General features: G+C 34.0%; 1 protein-coding gene across 5 annotated transcripts in view; it reads right to left on the bottom strand.

The window, feature by feature from the left end:
* PTH (parathyroid hormone) overlaps positions 1-18249 on the bottom strand; it is a 95902-nt gene that overhangs the window by 46595 nt on the left and 31058 nt on the right. For 2 of the 5 annotated variants that reach the window (XM_032488978.1, XM_032488979.1), the window contains exon 3: positions 4394-4482. The exons of 2 other annotated variants lie outside the window; for them this stretch is intronic. The gene's annotated coding sequence lies outside the window, so the exon portion shown is untranslated. Of the gene's footprint in view, positions 1-4393; positions 4483-17650; positions 18014-18249 lie in introns of those variants that run through there. One more of the 5 variants, XR_004323284.1, reaches the window with a different exon arrangement.

The raw sequence follows: 18249 nt of genomic DNA, 5'->3' as shown, positions 1-18249 counted from the left end.
CAGCATTGTGTAAATTTAAGGTTTACAGCATAATGATTTGACTTAGATACACCATGAAGTGATCATCACAATAAGTTCAGTGAACATCCATCATCTCATATAGATACAAAATTAAAGAAATATAAAAACATTTTTTCCCTGTGATGAGAACTCTTAGGATTTACCCTCTTAACAACTTTCATATATAACATACAGCAGTGTTAACTATGTTTATCATATTGTACATTACATACCTTCTACTTATTTATCTTACAACTGGAAGTGTGTACCTTTTGCCTGTCTTTATCCAATTCTTCCCACCTCAAACCTCACCTCTGGAAAACACAAATCTGATCTCCTTTTCTATGAGTTTCTTTGTTTTGAAGTATAATTGTCCTACAATACTATGTCAGTTCCTGTTACACAACACAGTGATTTCCTATCTCTATACATTTCAAAATGATCACCAGGATAGGTCTAATTATCATTTCTCATCATAAAGATATTATAATTATTTACTATAATCTCTATACTGTATTCATACTCATGATTTGTTTATTTTCCAACTGGAAGCTTGTACCTTAACCTCCCTCACCTATTTCCCTCTTCTCCCCTTCCTCCTCCCCTATGGCAACCATCTGTTTATTCTCTATATCTATGACTGTTTCTATTTTACTGTTTGTTCATTTGTTTTATTTTAAAGATTCCATGTATAAATGAAATCATAGAGTAGTTTTCTTTATCTATCTGACTTATTTCACTTAGCATAATACCGTAAAATAATACATGTTGTAAAATGGCAAGATCTCATTCTTTTTTATGGGTGAGTAATATTCCATTGAACATATATACCACCTCTTCTTTATCCATTCATCTATCTTAAGCAACTTTGGTCACTTCCATATCTTGGCTATTGTAAATAATCCTGCAATGAACGTGGTGGTGCATATATCTTTCCTAATTAGTGTTTTCATTTTCTTTGGGTAAATACCCAGGAGCAAAATTACTGGTTCATATGGTATTTCTATTTTTACTTTTTAAAGGAATTTCCATACTGTTTTCCACAATGGCTGCATTAATTACATACCCACCAACAATGCACAAGAGTTCCCTTTTTTCCATATCCTTGCCAACATTTATTTGTTCTCTTTTTGATAGTAGCCACCCTGACAGGTATGAGGTGATATCTGTCCCTCAGACCAGAGCTACAGACTAACCAGGGTCAATAAGATCTGTATTAAGAAAAAGGGCTATCCCTTAATAAGACAGTGATATCTCATTGTGGTTTTGATTTACATTTTCATAATGATTAGTGATGTTGAGCATCTTTTCCACCCCAACGTTCACAGTAGCACTATTTACAATAGCCAAGACACGGAAACAACCCAAATGTCCATCAACAGATGACTGGATAAAGAAGATGTGGTACATATATACAATAGAACACTACTCAGCCATAAAAAAGAATAAAATAATGCCATTTGCAGTAATATGGATGGACCTGAAGGCTGTCATTCTAAGTGAAGTGGGCCAGAAAGAAAAATGCCATATGACATCATTTATATGAGGAATCTAAAAAATAATAATAATAATAATGACACAAATGAACTACTTATTATTTATAACTAAGATTATTGATTTCTTGAATATGAGTAAGCACATTTGACTGTCCTTTATGATTGGATTACCACATTCTGTTGATTCGTATTTTGTAGTTAGCTTTATTCCTTTGATAACTATGTAAATTTAAAAAGTTAAAGCTTTAATCTGTTCTTAGAAACAATGATCAGTACATACATGTAAACTAAAAAAATGTGCACTATACTGTATATATGTATTTACATGCAATATAATATGTATGTGGAGTTGAACTATAATAATTCTACCGAATAAAACTGAAAAAGGAAAAAAAGTTTTTTAAGATTTTATTTTCTACTTATTTCTTATTGATTTATATAAATAGTGCATGATTTGATTAGCTAATATTTTGTTTAAGGGTTTTGCCTCTATGTTCATGAGTGAGAATTACTCACAGTACCCTTTCTTCTTGTGTTTTCAACAGGTTTTTTTTATTTATACAAAAATTGAGCATTACTTTCAAGTAATCCTTTATTTATAAAATAAATTGATATGTTTTCTCCACTTTTCTATTCTCTGTAAATATTTGTGGAAGATTGGTATAATTTCTCCCTTAAATATTTGGATGCATTCACCAGCGAAGCCATTTGGGAAAGTTTTAAATTATGGACTTAAATTTTTTCTAATAGATATAGGACTCTTCAGATTTCTGGTTTGCCTAAGTAAATTATATTTTTCTAAGAATGCCATTTTAATCTAAGTTTGCAAAGTCATTGGCATAAAGATGTTTATAATATCCTCTTGTGACTCTTGTATTGTCTGCTATTAAGTTTTATTTCCTGACACAAGCAATTTGTCTCTTCTCTCTCTTTTAAAAAAATTAATCATAATCACCAGATTTAGGAAAGTTGTTATATTCCCAAAAAGCAATCTTGTCTTGCAGATTCTCCATATTATTTGTTTTGTTTCATTAATTTCTGCTCCTTCTTATTTGAAGTTCATTTGCTGTTACCATTTCCATTTCTTGTGGTGGATGCTTAGCTCAATTCTGTACGGCATTTCTTTTTTCCTAAAGATGTATCTAAGGCTACATACTTCCCTTTGATCATGGCCTTACATACATCTCACAATTTTGATACAAAGTATTTTCCTTATCATTCAACTAAATATATTTTAATTAAAATTATTGTAAAAATATTCAATACACACAAAGAAATAGAGAATAGTATAATGAACCTCCTCTGCCCATCACCCAGCTTCAACAACCTTTCACATTTTGCAAATCTTTTTCTCTTTGCTCCTTCTCACCAATACTTTTGGGGGCCTGAGACATCTTCAGGCAAACACCAGACATCACATTATTTTATCAGTAAACACTTCAGCAAGTTCAGAATATTTTCTAAATCCTAATGCAGGAAAGGAACTGGACAGCAGCAAAAAGAGCAAATGGGAAAAGCCACCATGAGAAAGGAAGAAAGAGGGAGTCAAACCACGCAGGGCCCTGGGGACAAATTTTTCAACCATTTTAAGAGCAATGGAGCACAATCAGATTGTGATTTTGAAAGCTTTCTATAGCTACAGCATAGAAAGAAAGGATTATAAAGAGAGCAAAATTATATATATATATATGTAAACCAGTTAACAGGAAGATGAAGTTAAAGAACGGAGTGCAGCTGTCTATAATATCACCAATTCTAAACAGTTTCCAAATATCCCCATATAATTAAAGTATCAGTAATAGAGTATGTCCCTCTCCCTCCTTCTCAGAGGAACCATCTTACTCATAGTCTTGTTGAAGGAGTTGTTCTATACTACTACTAGTAGTAGTAATAATAACTAATATTGAAGGCTTACCATTTGCCAAGCACTGTGGTAGATATTTTACACATAATTGATCTCTGAACTTCCATTTCTTCACATGTAAAATGGATATATTAAATAGGCACATTTATTATCTCCAATTTACAGGTGAAGAAACGGAAGTTCAGAGAAAGTAGCACGAACACATAGGTAGTAGCTGATTATACCTGAATTGGAAATATTACCCAATCCACAAACTGACCACAACCTATGACATAGTCTAATATAAAAATATGAGCTTGGATAATCAGACTACTTTTCTCATAGAATTGAACCAAGAAATACTGAGAGATAAGACGTATCATCAGTGGGAGCTAAAACAGAAAGTTTCTGATGTAGAGAGAAGCTGTCAAAATCATGATAGGCCATTATAAAGTTAAGACAGAGAGATCCAAAACTTATGAGGAAGCCAAAGTTATGAGGCACACAAAGGACACAGCAGGAGTAGAAGAGGAGGAAGTCATTGGTAAAGAGATAAGCATTTGGAAAGAATAACTGACTCATACTGATGGCAGAGTACTAAAGTGAGAATTAATAGACTCCTGCTGCAGAGGTCTTGAGACCTGCCTTGGATCCAATTTCTGTTCCTGTGAAGCATGCCTGTACTACAAATCCTGCTCTTCCAAAGCCCCCATTGTCTGACTATTCCTGGTTTCCTAAACACATGAAGGTTTAGTATAAACATACTTTGTCAGTCTTGGTCCAGCTGCAATTTAATACAAGAATTAATTACACAGGTAATGGAAGCACTAGGAAGCCAAAGAGGGTACGAGTCAACCCCTAGATGAGCAATGGCAAGATCTACTACGATATCTATGGCCAAATGACAAGGAAGGAAGTGGTGTTACAAGAGCCTAGAATGCTGTCCACAGGGAGCAGGGACCATGCAGAGGGGAGCTGTCCATCAGGAATGGGAACTAGAGACACTGTTTTAGGCATGGTAAGATATGAAGAAATTCCCAGGCTACCCCCTTACCTTCTGAATTTCAATTTTCTCCTGATTTCTTCCATTAGCTGAAGCTACCTGCAAGCCAGTTGGCAAGGGAACCTCAGACACAGAGCTCCCTGCAATTCAAGGCAGAACAAGGAAAGGGTCTCAGAGCAAAAAAATTTTACAGAAAAGAATTACACATCCTCCATTACTTGAAGTAAATGGAGATAAACTAAGCCTATTTCTTAGCCCCAAAGAGTGTAATTTATGAAACTTGATTATCCTAGTGTTCTCCCTTCATAGAGGATGAATATCTTGTTGACTATTGTGTGAATCATCTGGAGGCACAACATCTGACACACATCTTGGAAAACATAAATTGGCTCGGGGTAACATGGTGGTAGACAGCTCAGGAACACAAGCATCAGCTGCTCCTATGAAGGCTAGGTCCAGGAAGGAAATCGGGAAGTCACTTAATGGTTTGATTACTAAACTCCATTCTATATCCCTTATTAACCCCACCTTGAAAGATAATTATCATGAATTATTGAAAACTGCTGGGGTGAGCATAAACCAAAGGACCCAAATGTGTCTAGAAAGTCATCCTCTATTAGTGGTCTCCCAGACTTGGACAGGGCTTTTTGAAACTTAAAGTTCCATCATTGTGAAAACCTGAGCCTCTCTGAGTTGGTTGGGATTTGTGAAAGTGGCTATTGGGTCATTTTATCACCCATGATGAGCACTGACAGTCTTGGAAGTACTGTTGCTTACAATGTTCCCTTTTTCTCAAGAAAGAAGGGCTCTAATTGGATTAAGAATCAATTAATGATGTTTGGGGAAAAGGACAGCTACATGCAAAAGAATCAAACTGGACTACTTTCTCACATCATGCACAAAAATAAATTAAAAATGGATTAGAGACTTAAATGTAAGACCTAAAACTTCTAGAAGAAAACACAGACAGCAGCTTTTTGACATTGGTTTTATAGTAACATTTTCTTTTTGTATATGTCACCTCAGGCAAGAGAAACAAAAGCAAAAATAAACAAATGGGACTACATCAAACTAAAAAGCTTTTGCACAGCAAAGGAAATTATCAACAAAACAAGAAGGTTACCTATTGAATAGGAGATTTTTGCAAATGATATATCCAATAAGGGGGTAATATCCAAAATACACAAAACTCATGCAGCTCAACATCAAACAGACCAATTAAAAAATGGGTAGACTATCTGAATAGATATTTTTCCAGGTAGACTATCTGAATAGACGTTTTTCCAAAGAAAATATACAGATGGCCAACAGGCACATGAAAAAATCACTAATCAGCACTAGTAATCAGGGAACTGCAAATCAAAACCTCAATGAGATAACACCTCACACATGTCACAACAGATATTATCAAATAAACAAATAACAAGCGTTGGTGAGGATGTGGAGAAAAGGGGACCCTTGCGCACTATTGGTGGGAATGTAAATTCGTGCAGCCACTATGGAAAACAGCATGGAAATTCTGCAAAAAAAAAAATTAAAATTAGAACTACCATATGACCCAGTAATTCCACTCCTGGGTATTCATCCAAAGAAAACAAAAAATCTAATTAGAAAGGATGTATGTTCATTGCAGCATTATTTACAATAGCCAAGATATGGAAGTGACCTAAGTGCCCATTAATAGATGAATGGACAAAGATGTGATATATATACAATGGAATATTACTCAGCCATAAAAAAGAATGAATTCTTGCCATTTGCAACAACATGGATGGACCTACAGAGTATTATGCTAAGTGAAGTAAGTCATACACAGAAACACAAATACCGTATGATTTCACTTATATGTGGTATCTAAAACACAAAGCAAATGAGCAAAAGTAGCAATACAGAGAGAGTCACAGATACAGAAAACAAAGAGTTGGTTGCCAGGGGAGAGGGGAGTGGTGGGGGGGATGAGTGAAATTGGTGAGGGAGATTAAGAGGTACAAGCTTCCAGTTACAAAATAAATGAGTTAAGGGTATGAAATATACAGCATGGGGAATACAGTCAATAATGTTGTAATAATTTTGCATGTTAACCAGATGGTAACTAATGGTGGTGATCATTTAGTAACACAGAAATATGGAATCACTACATTGCGCACCTGGAATGAACACAGTGTCGTAGATCACTCATCTCACTACAGTTGACCCTTGAACAATCTGGGGGCTAGGGGTGATGACCCTCCTTGAGGTGGAATATCCACATATAAGTTTACAAGTCGGCCCTCTTTTCTGTGGTTCTACATCTGTGATTCAACTAACCATATATCATGTAGTACTGCAATGCATATTTATTGAAAACAAAAATCTACATATAAGTAGACCTCTGCAGCTCAAATCCATGTCTTTCCAGGGTCAACTGTGCTTTGTATTGGAAAATATAGCTGTTGTCCACAAAAATGTTATTTCTGCTAACATGTAATATGCTCATTATTATTGTTATTTTTAAGTGAATTAAAAGAAAAGATTCCAAAAATATCTCAGTTATAATTTATAATATGGGAAATATTGATAGCTATAACTGTCTTAAACAAAAGCTCTTTGGGATTCTTAATAATTTTTAAGATTATAAATGGTCTTCAAACCAAAAAAAAATTTGAGAACTACTGCTTTAAGGATCATACCTAGAAACTGAATGGATTTGCTGGGCCATAGGGAATGCATCATATTCAACTTCAGTATACAATGTCAAGTAGTTTTCCAAATTAGTTATGCCAGTTTACACTCCCATTAGCAATGGAGTGCTCTAGTTAGAGGACTTGATACTTTCTGTGATTTCTGATTTTTATTTGATTTGTAAAATACTCCACATCATCGCAAAGGGAACTAAGATTTTGCAGGGAATAGGGGTATAGCAGTCTAGGCTCCACCATTTAGTAGCAGGGTGATCTCGGACACATTATTTAACCTCAGTGTCCTCATAGGATTGTTTCTATGGTAACATGAATTATATGTAAAACACAGAACTGTGCCTAGTACTAGCAGACTCTGTACATAATTGTGTTTAATAAATGCTGGCTATCATCATGGTCCTTTGTCATCAGTTCCATGGAAATACGGAATTACAGCTGAGATATGATCAGCAGTGATCAGCTCTGGGATTGTAGCTATGCTGGTGAAATAAGTATTTTATTTAGGTTTCAAATTACTTTCAGCGTAGGGGTGGGTGGTGATGTCTAAGAATAGAAAATATATGAACTTACAGAAGTGGAAAAATCGGACCTCCTTGTAGTGAGGGTGGGGAGTCTGAGTTTTCTCATTTTTCTTTCAGCAAAATGAAAGCCCTGATGATATTTCCATCCCTTTGAGATGAGGAATTTCCTCAATCAAGATTCAGAAAGGACTCATTTAGGTTCCACAAAAGACAGACCCAGGAAGACAAAGGGACTGTTAACAAAGAGCTAACATTGAGTGCTGAATGTGTGTTAGACACTGTTCTAAGAAATTTTCATTTGTTTTGTCATTTCACTGCATAACAATTTTACATGTTGGATACTTTTCTTAACCCACTTGATTGAGGCATGCCTATCCATTTACCAAGCCTACATATTTGTTAAGGTGTGGAGCACAGCTTTAAGCCAAAGCAATCTGACCCAAGAGCCTCTTATCTTAATTATTCTCTGATACTGCCTCACTTGATTGCATAATTTTCAAAAACACATGGTTTCAGTTAGTGGGAGAGACTGATGCATATTTTAATCAAGTCAATGAACCTGTGAGATAGAAATGATAGAAATAATTTAGTGTTGATTCAAGAGCAATTTTCCTGAAATGATGAGGGGGAAACATGGGCATAATCAGAGGCTGGTGTGTATTACTATGCAGAGGATAAAGAATAAAGCTGGGCTTGCTTTAAAATGAGCCTCTCTGGACACTCTGTCCCAAGTCTTTTGGCAGCTCTTCACCCCCAGAGGATTTTACATTATTGAGTTGATCTGAAAGATCAACTTTCTAACTCTTTTGATCTTGTTAGTATTTTTCCTTTTACAGTGCCTTTCTCAGCAACCCAGTGAGGTAAGCAAGGTAGATATTCTTATTCTTACTTTGCAAATCAGTTAAGTGGTTTGCTTAAGGTCACATGAGAAAGTGGCAGAGTTGGTATTAGCCTAGATTACTGTCTCCAGATTCTGGGCTTTTTACATTCTGTCACAATTGGTATTCTAAAATACCACCCCTTCCCTTTTGGGCCATTTCTCTTTTTGCTTTTTAATTTGTTTTCTTTTTCCACATAGTTATTGTGCTGAATAATTATATGCAGCAACAACAAGCTTTCCTTAGTGTTCATGTCTATTTTATCTAGAGATCTTGAGGACCCAATTCAAGTGTTTCTTGAGAGATAATTTGGAGATAGACTTCCTTACTGATAAATTCTAAGGTTTTAGATGTTTTAAAAAGCTTTTCTAATGAGTTTTTTATATGACTAAATAATTGATTCAATGCATTTAAAAACCATTACCTGATACTCACCTGGCCTTCATTTTGACAGAGTAAAATTAGAAATTAGTCTAATATATTTTCCCTGTCCACTACTATTCCCCTTTACCCTTAGGGAGAGAAAAATATTAATCAACTCTTTCTTTCAACTTCCACATTGAGCAGTCCAAAATTTATTTATTTGGAGTTAAAATATATTCACTATTTAAACCTTGGATTTTTTGAATCTACTTTTTTTGGTCTTCTTATTATCATCTCTCTGTGTAAGAAATATTTTAGATAAGGCTAAAATCCCCTTCAGTTACCTTCAGCAATCTGGATCCATCTATCCCTTTCATCATAGGTAACCACTGATGTCACTTTGGTTTTTGATCTTCTAAAATTTTGTCTCTGCATTTATATACACACACACATACATACCCAAAGGAAACAAAGGTATTCTGTCATTTGGTTTATATTTTACATAAATAATGTTATTTGCTTTTTCCCGTTCAACATTATATCTCAGGAATCTTTCCATATTATTTGTTTTAACGATTACATAATATTTTGTGGTCTCTCTTTACCACAATTTATTTCTCCACACTTGTTGGCTTGTTTCTTATTTTTGCATTTACCAACAGTGCTGCAGTGAATATCCTTGTTCATGCTTCCTTATGCACCTGTACTGCTATTACTTTGTGATAGATATGGAGAAGCAGAATTGCTGGGTCACAGGCTGGGTATGTTTAATATTTTAATACTTTATTGCCAAACTGCCCTCCAAAACTATTGCAATTTAAACTACTATTAGCAGTGTATGAGATGATCTCTTTTTTCAATGCATAGCCACCTTTGATATTTTCAAACTCTTTCAATTTTGCAAATCTACCAAGTCAAATGCTACCTCATTGTTATAATTTTTTTTTTTCTGTTTTCTAGTAAGGTTCTGTGTCTTGTCATCTCTTACAGCCATTTATATTTCTTTTGTAAGTTGTCTGTTTATATCATTTATGCTTTATACAGGTGGTCATTTTCTTACCACTAATGTCTTTTAGGTGAAAAGAAATTTTATATGTTGATGAAGTCTTATGACTTTTGTTCTTTTCAACTGAGATGAAATTCATGTAACAGAAAATTTACCATTTCAACCATTATATTATTTTATTTTGAGGCGGGGAGAGGTAATTAACTTTTTTTAGTTTTAGAAGAGGTACTGGGGATTGAACCCAGGACCTTCTGTATGCTAAGCATGCACTCTACCACTGAGCTATACCCACTCCACTCCATCTTAACCATTTTAAAGTATGCAATTTGGTGATTTAGTACATTCACAATGTTGTGCAACCATACCGTTATCTAATTCCAGAACATCATCACCTGAAAAAGAAACCCTGTAAGTATTAGACATTCACGCCACATCCCTCTCCCCCACCAAGCCCCTGGCAATTACTGATCAGCTTTATATCTCTATGGTCTCTATGTCCCTTATGCTGAATATTTCATACAAATGGAATCATGTAATATGTGGTCTTTTGTGTCTGGCTGTTTTCACTTAGAATTTTTGAGAGTCATCCGTGTTGTAGTATGTATCAGTACTTCATTTCTTTTTATTGTCAAACAATACCCCATTATATGGATATACCACATTTTATTTATTCATTAATCAGTCATGGGCATTTTGGGCTGTTTTCATTTTTTGGCTATTATCAGTAATGCTGCTATGAACATTCCTGTACAAGTTTTTGTCTGACCATCTTTTTTCAATTCTTTTGTAATATATACTTAGTAATAGAATTGATGAGTCTTATGGTAACCCTGTGTTTTAACATTTTGAAGAACTGTTAAACTACTTTCCAAAATAGCCACACCATTTTACATTCCCACCAGCAACTTATGAGGGTTATAGTTGCTCCACTTTCTTGCCAGTACATCTTATTTTCCTATTTTTAAATTATACCCATCCTAGTGGATGTGCAGTGATAGCTCATTTTGGTTTCAAATTGCATTTTTCTAATGATTAATGCTGTCAGACACATTTTCATGTGTATCAGCCATTTTTATATCTTTTTTGGAGAAATGTCCATTCAAATCCTCTTCTTATTTTTTTTTAACTGGACTGTTTGTCTTTTTGTTGATGAGTTGTAAGAGTATCTATATCTATGTCTATATCTATATCTATATCTATATCTATTCTTTTTTAATTGAAGTACTGTCAGTTACAATGTGTCAATTTCTGGTGTATAGCACAATGTCTCAGTCATGTATATATATTCTGAATAGTAGATCCTTATTAGATATTTGAGTGGTAAATGTTTTCTCCCATTCTGTGGGTTGTCTTTCAACTTTCTTGATAGTGTCCTACAATGCACAAGAGATTTTTATTTTAATAAAGTCTAAGATCTATTTTTTCTTTTCTATTTCTTATATATGTTTTGCTTTTGTTTTTCATGTCATAGCTAAGATTTCACTGCCATATCCAAGAAATGGAATTTGCACCTATGTTTTCCTCTGAGAGTTTTATATTACTTCTTACATTTAGAATTCGATCCATCTAGAGTTGATTTTTGTGTATGGTGTGAAGGGTCCAACTTCATTCCAATGCAGATGGATATCCAGTTGTCCCAGCACTATCTCTTGAAAAGACTGTTCTAGTCCCACTGAATAGTGTTGGCACCTCTGTTGAATATCAGTTGACCATAAATGTGAGGTTTTTATTCCAGACCTTCAGTTCTATGTCATCGACCTATGTGTCATGTCTGTCCTTATACCAATACCATGCTGTTTCAATCACTATGGCTTTGTAGTAAGTTTTGAAGTTTAGAATTGTGAGTCCTCCAACTTTGTTCTTTTTCAAGATTGTTTTGGCTATTCTGGGTCCCATACTATTCTATATGAGTTTTAGGATCAGCTTGTCCATTTCTGAAAAGTAGGTATTGAAATTTTGATAGAAATTGCATTGAATCTGTAAATTTGGGAAATATTACCATCTTAACAATATTGTCTTCCAATCAAAGAACACAGAATGTCTTTCTCTTTATTCAAGTTTTCTTTAATTTCTTTCAGCAGTGTTTTACAGTTTTCAGTTTATAAGTCTTGCACCTTAGTTAAATTTATTTCTAAGTATTTTATTATTTTTGATGATATTGTAAATAGAATTGTTTTCTTAATTTCATTTTCAGATTCTTCATTGCTAGAGTACAGAAACATAACATTTTTGTATATGTTCTTGTATCCTACAACTTTACTGTATTCATTTATTAGCTCTATTATTCTTTAAATAGATTCTTTAGGGCTTTCTATATTTAAAATTATGTTATTTGTGAATAGAAATAGCTTTACTTTACTTCTTTTCCAATTTGGATGACTTTTATTTCTTTTTCTTGTCTAACTGCCCTGACTAGAACTTACAATACAATATTGATTAGAAGTGATGAAAGCAAATATCCTTGCCCTGTTCCTGATTTTAGGGAGAAGCCTTTAAGTATGATGTTAGCTGTGAGTTTTTCATTAATGCCCTTTATCAGGTTGGGGAAGATTCCTTCTCTTCCTGGTTTGTAGAGTTGTTTTTTCCCCCTTGAAAGTGTGTTGGAATTTGTCAAATGCTTTTTTTGTATCTACTGAGGTGATCATGTGACTTACCCCCTTCATTTTCATAATATGGTGCATTACACAGACTGATTTTCATATTGAACTACCCTTACATTCCTCTAATAAATCTTACTTAGTCATGGTATATAATCCTTTTAATACGCTCCTGGATTTCACTTGCTAGTCTTCTGCTGAGAAATTTTACACCTATATTCATTAAGGACAGTGGTCTGTATTTGCTTTTATTGTGATTTCTTTGTCTTGCTTTGCTATCAAAGGAATACTGGCCTCACACAAGGAGTTAGACAGTGTTATCTTCTATTCTATTTTTGAAGGCATCTGAGAAGAATTGATGTTAATTCTTCAAATTTTTGATAAAATTCAACAGTGAATGAAAGTCCTGAGCTCTTATTAGTTGGAAGTTTTTAGATAAGTGAATCAATCTTTTTACTTGCTACAGGTCTATTCAAATTTTCTATATACTCTTTAGTCAGTTTTAGTAGTTTGTGTGTTTCTAGGTATTTGTCTATTTCATCCAGGTTATCTAATTTGTTGTGTACAATTTTCATAGCCTTCTCTTATAAACCTATTTATTTAAGATTGAAAATAATGTCCCTATTTTCATTCTTCATCTCATTAATCTGAGATCAAGAATCTCAAATCTCTCTTTTTTTTGCTTGGTCATTCTAGCCAAAAATTTGTCAATGTTGTTGATTTTTTCAAAGGATCAACTTTTGGTTTCACTGAGTCTTTCTATTGTTTTTCTGTTTTCTATTTTGTTTATCTCTGCTTTAATCTTTATTGTTCCCTTTCTTCTAGTTGCTTTGGGTTTAGTTTGCTCTTCTTTCTCTAATTCCTTAAGGTACAATGTTGGGTTGTGGATTTGAGATCTTTCTTCTTTTTTTTTTTTTTAACTCCATTTATATTACTGTAAAATATTGTTTATACACAATTTTGGCTTCTTTTTTTAATGTAGATGTTTACAACTATAAATTTCCCTCTGAGCACTGCTGCTGCTCCATCCCATAAGTTTTGGTATGTTGTGTTTTTGTTTTCATTCATATCAAAGTATTTTCTAGTTTCCCTTTTGATTTCTTCTCTGACCCACTGGTTGTTTAAGACTGTGTGGTTTAATTTCAACATATTTGTGAATCTTTCAGATTTTCTTCTTTATTCATTTCTAATTTTATACCATTGTTGCCAGATGTTATATCATTTCAATATTTTAAACTTTATTGAGATTTATTTCATGGCCTAGCATGTTCTGTGCTGAAGAATGTTCTCTATGCACTTGTGAATAATGTTAGTTCAGCTGTTTTGGGGCTGAAGTATTCTATATATGTCGGTTAGGTCTGGTTGATTTATAGTGCCATTCAAGTCTTATATTTCCTTGTTTATTTTTTTTGTCTAGTTGTTCTATTGATTATTGAAAATGAGGTGTGGAAGTTTCCAATTATTTTTGTTGAATTGTCTATTTCTCCCTTCAACTCTGTCAGTTTTTGTTTAATACATTTTAGAACTCTGGTGTTAGTTTTATGTATGCTTGCAATTGTTTTATCTTCTGGATGAATTTACTATTTTATTATTATGTAATGTCCTTCTTTATCTTGTGTAACAATTTTTGTCTTGAAGTGTATTTTGTCTGATATTAGAATAGCTGCTCAAGTTCTCTTTTGCTTACTGTTTGCTATCTGTTGGTACTGAAATCTCTTTTTCCATTCCTTCATTCTCAGTCTATTTGTGCCTTGGATCTAAAATGAGTTTCTTATAGACAGCATATAGTTGGATAAAGTTTCTATCCATTCTGCCAATTTCTGCTTTAAATTTGAGAGTTTAATACATTTATATTTAATGTAATAACTGATAGAGAAGGATTTACTTTTGTGATTTGTGTATTTGTTTTCCATATGTCTTATATGTTTTATTCCTTAGTTAACTCCATTACTGCCTTCTTTTGTGCTAAATAGTTTTTACTTAAATAATAGTTTTCTAGTATGTAATTTTTTTCTTTTTAATTCCTTTACTATATATTCTCTAATTATTTTCTTAATGGTTGCCCATGGAATTACAGTTGACATCTTAATTTATAACAAGATAGTTCTATTTAGCTGTGTGGTTACCTTTATAAGTGTTCTTTATTTCTTCATCTGAATTGGGGTTTACTGTCTGGTGTCCTTTTATTTCAGATTAAAGGACTCCTTTTATCATCTCCTGTAGAGGAAGGTTTACTAGAAACAATTTTCTCAGTTTTTATCTTTATGGGAAGTCTTGGTTTCTTCCCTTTTTTGTTAGATTTTGTGTGTGTGTGGTATAAAACACAACATAAATTTACCATTTTAACAACTTTTAAGGGTATGTTACAGTATTGACAACTATATGCATATAGTTGTACAACAGTTCTCTAGAATGTTTTCATCTTGCATCACTGAAACTCCGTACCCACTGAACAACAACTCTAATTTCCTCTCACTCCAGCCCCTGACAACCACTATTATTTCTGTTTCTATGAGTTTGATTACTTTAGATATCTCATATAAATTGACTGAAGAGTATTTTTTGTGTGTATGATTGGCTCATTTTTCTTAGCATACTGTCTTCAAGGTTTATCCTTGCTGTAGTTTATGGCAAATTTTTCTTCTTTTAAAAGACTGAGCAATATTCTATTGTATGTATGTACAATATTTTCTTTATCCTTTTATCCAATGATGGACATTTAGGTTGCTTCCACATCCTGGCTATTGTGAATAATGCTGCAATAAGTATATCTCTTTCATTGTTGCAAGATCATTTTGCTGGATATATAAATCTTGGTTGACAGTTTTGTTCTTTTAGCATTTGAATATGGCATCTCACACCCTTTGGCCTCCATGGTTTCAGTTAAGAAATCAACTGTTAATCTTACTTATGATCCCTTGTACTTGACAAGTCATTTCTCTCTTGCTGCTTTGATGATTCTCCTTGACTTTGATTTTTGACAATTTGATTCTAATGTGTCATGGTGTGTATTTCTTCAATTTTTGTCCTATTTGAAGTTCACTGAGCTTTCTGAATATGAAGATTCACATCTTTCATCAAATCTAGGAGGTTTTCAGCCATTATTTCTTCAAATATTTTTTCTGCCATGTCTTGTCTCATGGGATTCCCATTACATATATGTTGATATGCTTAATAGTGTCTCACAGGTCTCTGAAACTCATTTTTCTTCATTCATTTTTCTTTGTGCTCCTCAGATTGGGAAATCTCAATTGACCTATCTACAAGCTCACTGATTCTTTCTTCTGCATTCTTAAATCTGCTGTTGAACCCCTCAAGTGAATTTTTAATGTCAGTTATATACTTTTCAACTCCAGAATTTTATTTGGTTCATTTTAAAATAATTTCTATTTCTTTATTGATATCCTCTATTTGATGAGATTTTGTTTTCTCAGTATCCTTTACTTCTTTGTACAAAGTACCTTTTGAATATTATAATGTGGCATCTCCAGAAATCATATTCTTCCCTCCCCAAGGTTTAGTGAGCCTGTTTGTTGTAGTTGTTGTTTGTTTATTTGTTTATTGAGTTTTCTGAATTAATTTGGTAAACTCTTTTTTTGTCCTGTGGGGCCATTGAAGTCTCTGTTCAATTATTAGTGATCAGCTAATAATTTGACAGAGAATTTCCTTTAATCCCTGGAACAACAACTACAGAAAACCTCCCAGTTTGTTAAGGACCTCCATGTGCATGTTATGATACACATTCAACACTCAGATGGTAACAACTCTGCCTTAGCCTTCACTCCCCACTTGAGCAGAGACTGAAGGCCAGCTAGAGGTGAGAGTTCAGGGTCTTCTCGGGTGGTCTTTCTGAACATACACCAGCCCTGGGCATGCGCCAGCCTTCTAGAGTCTCAGGAAGATGTGGAAACTTCTCAAAGGCCTTATTCCCCAAACTCATTTCCCAGGATATCTTCCCAAACTTTTCTATTTTTCCATTGCTTGTTCCAACTGTGTTGTTGTTGTTGTTGTTGTTGTTGTTGTTGTTGTTGTTGTTGTTGTTGTTGTTTCCTCAGGCAGCAACAGACAATACATTTGCCTTTAAATGTTTTTGACAAATACTTCCAGGTAACTGCCTTAGCATTGGGAGAGGCCCAAGTTAGATGAAATGAAGACAAGCCCTTTTATTTGGTCCTTCAGGGAACCACCAGACAAGTTAAAAGAAATCACCACAATTCTTTGAGAATAAGGTCTGTTCTGCCCTCTCTAGTACTTGGAACATATGCCTAGAATGCAAAGTGTTATCTTAAAGGCTGCTGCTGAATGAACCAGAGAGTGGAGGATGGAGGATGAGGAGTGAAAATTAAAATATCACAAAGCTTTCATATCAAGATTCAGCTGTTTCAGCTTAATATCCAAAATAATAAGAAACCCAATCAAAAACTGGGTAGAAGACCTAAATAGACATTTTTCCAAAGAATACAGACAAATGGCCAACAGGCACATGAAAAGATGCTCAATATTTCTAATTATTAGAGAAATACAAATCAAGACTACAATGAGGTACCACTCACATCAGTCAGAATGGCCATCATTAAGAAGTCCACAAATGATAAGTGCCGGAGAAGGTGTGGAGAAAAGGGATCTCTCCTATACTGTTGGTGGGAATGTAAATTGATGCAGCTACTATGAAGGACAGTAAGGAGGTTCCTTAAAAAATTAAAAACAGAGTTACCATATGATCCAGCAATCCCACTCCTGGGTATATATCTGGAGAAAACTCTAAGAACATGAACCCCAAAGTTTATAGCAGCACTATTTAACAATAGTCAAGACATGGAAGCAACCTAAATGTCTACTGACAGATAACTAGATAAAGAAGCTGTGGTACATTTTATACAATGGAATACTATTCAGCCATGAAAAGAATAAAATAATGTCATTTGCAGCAACATGGGACCTAGAGATGATCACATTAAGTGAAGTAAGTCAGACAAAGACAAATATCATATGTTATCACTTATATGTGGAGTCTAAAATAAGAAGATACAAATTTTATTTACAAACCAGAAATAGACTCACAGACATCAAAAACAAACTATGGCTACCAAAGGGAAAAAGGGAGGAGGAATAAATTTGGAGTTTGGAATTAACAGACATACATAACTATATATAAAATAGATAAACAAGGACCTATTGTATAGCATAGGGAACTACATTCAATTTCTTGTATAAGCTATAATGGAAAAGAATCTGAAAAAATATATATATATTATATATATGTATAACTGAAGTGCTTTGCTGTACACCTGAAACTGTTGTCAAAAAATCAGCCTCTGCACCCCAAAAAGTGAATTCAAACTTGGAGGCAGAGTTTTGGGAGCAAAATAAAGAGCAGCTTTATTGCTTTGCCCAGCAAAGGGGAGTCACAGTAGGCTAATGCCTTGGAAACTGTGAATCCATCTTGGGATTGGGGTCTTGAGGTTTTATAGAAAAACTGGATGGAACAGAAAAGGTGATCACAATCAGGGCATTTTACAGGATGTTACATTCTCTTCATCTTGATAAGAGCTTGCTGTTGTTATGGAGGAATTTAGGAGGCTTTGCCCCTTTTCTTGAGGTTCAGTTCATGATGTTCTTTCAAGATATCTAGGACAGAAGGATAAGTTATTCGATAAGAGTGCACAGGGAGGGGAGTGTGTTAGTCATAAGATCAGTTTAGCTAAAAGTACAGGCCTGAACAACTCAAGAGCCATCTTGTTAGTTTTCTGCTCTTTCAAAACTAACATTGCAAATGAACTACACTTCAATAAAAGATAAAATTTTAAAAAATTAACTAAAAAAAAAGATTCAGCTGTTCTTTTCTTGATTAAGTATTTGCCTGG

The sequence above is a fragment of the Camelus ferus genome, chromosome 10 (genome assembly GCF_009834535.1).
Source record: "Camelus ferus isolate YT-003-E chromosome 10, BCGSAC_Cfer_1.0, whole genome shotgun sequence".
Taxonomy (NCBI): Eukaryota; Metazoa; Chordata; class Mammalia; order Artiodactyla; family Camelidae; genus Camelus; species Camelus ferus.
Note: the sequence above shows the minus strand (reverse complement) of the source record. Positions and strands in the feature narration are given on the sequence as shown.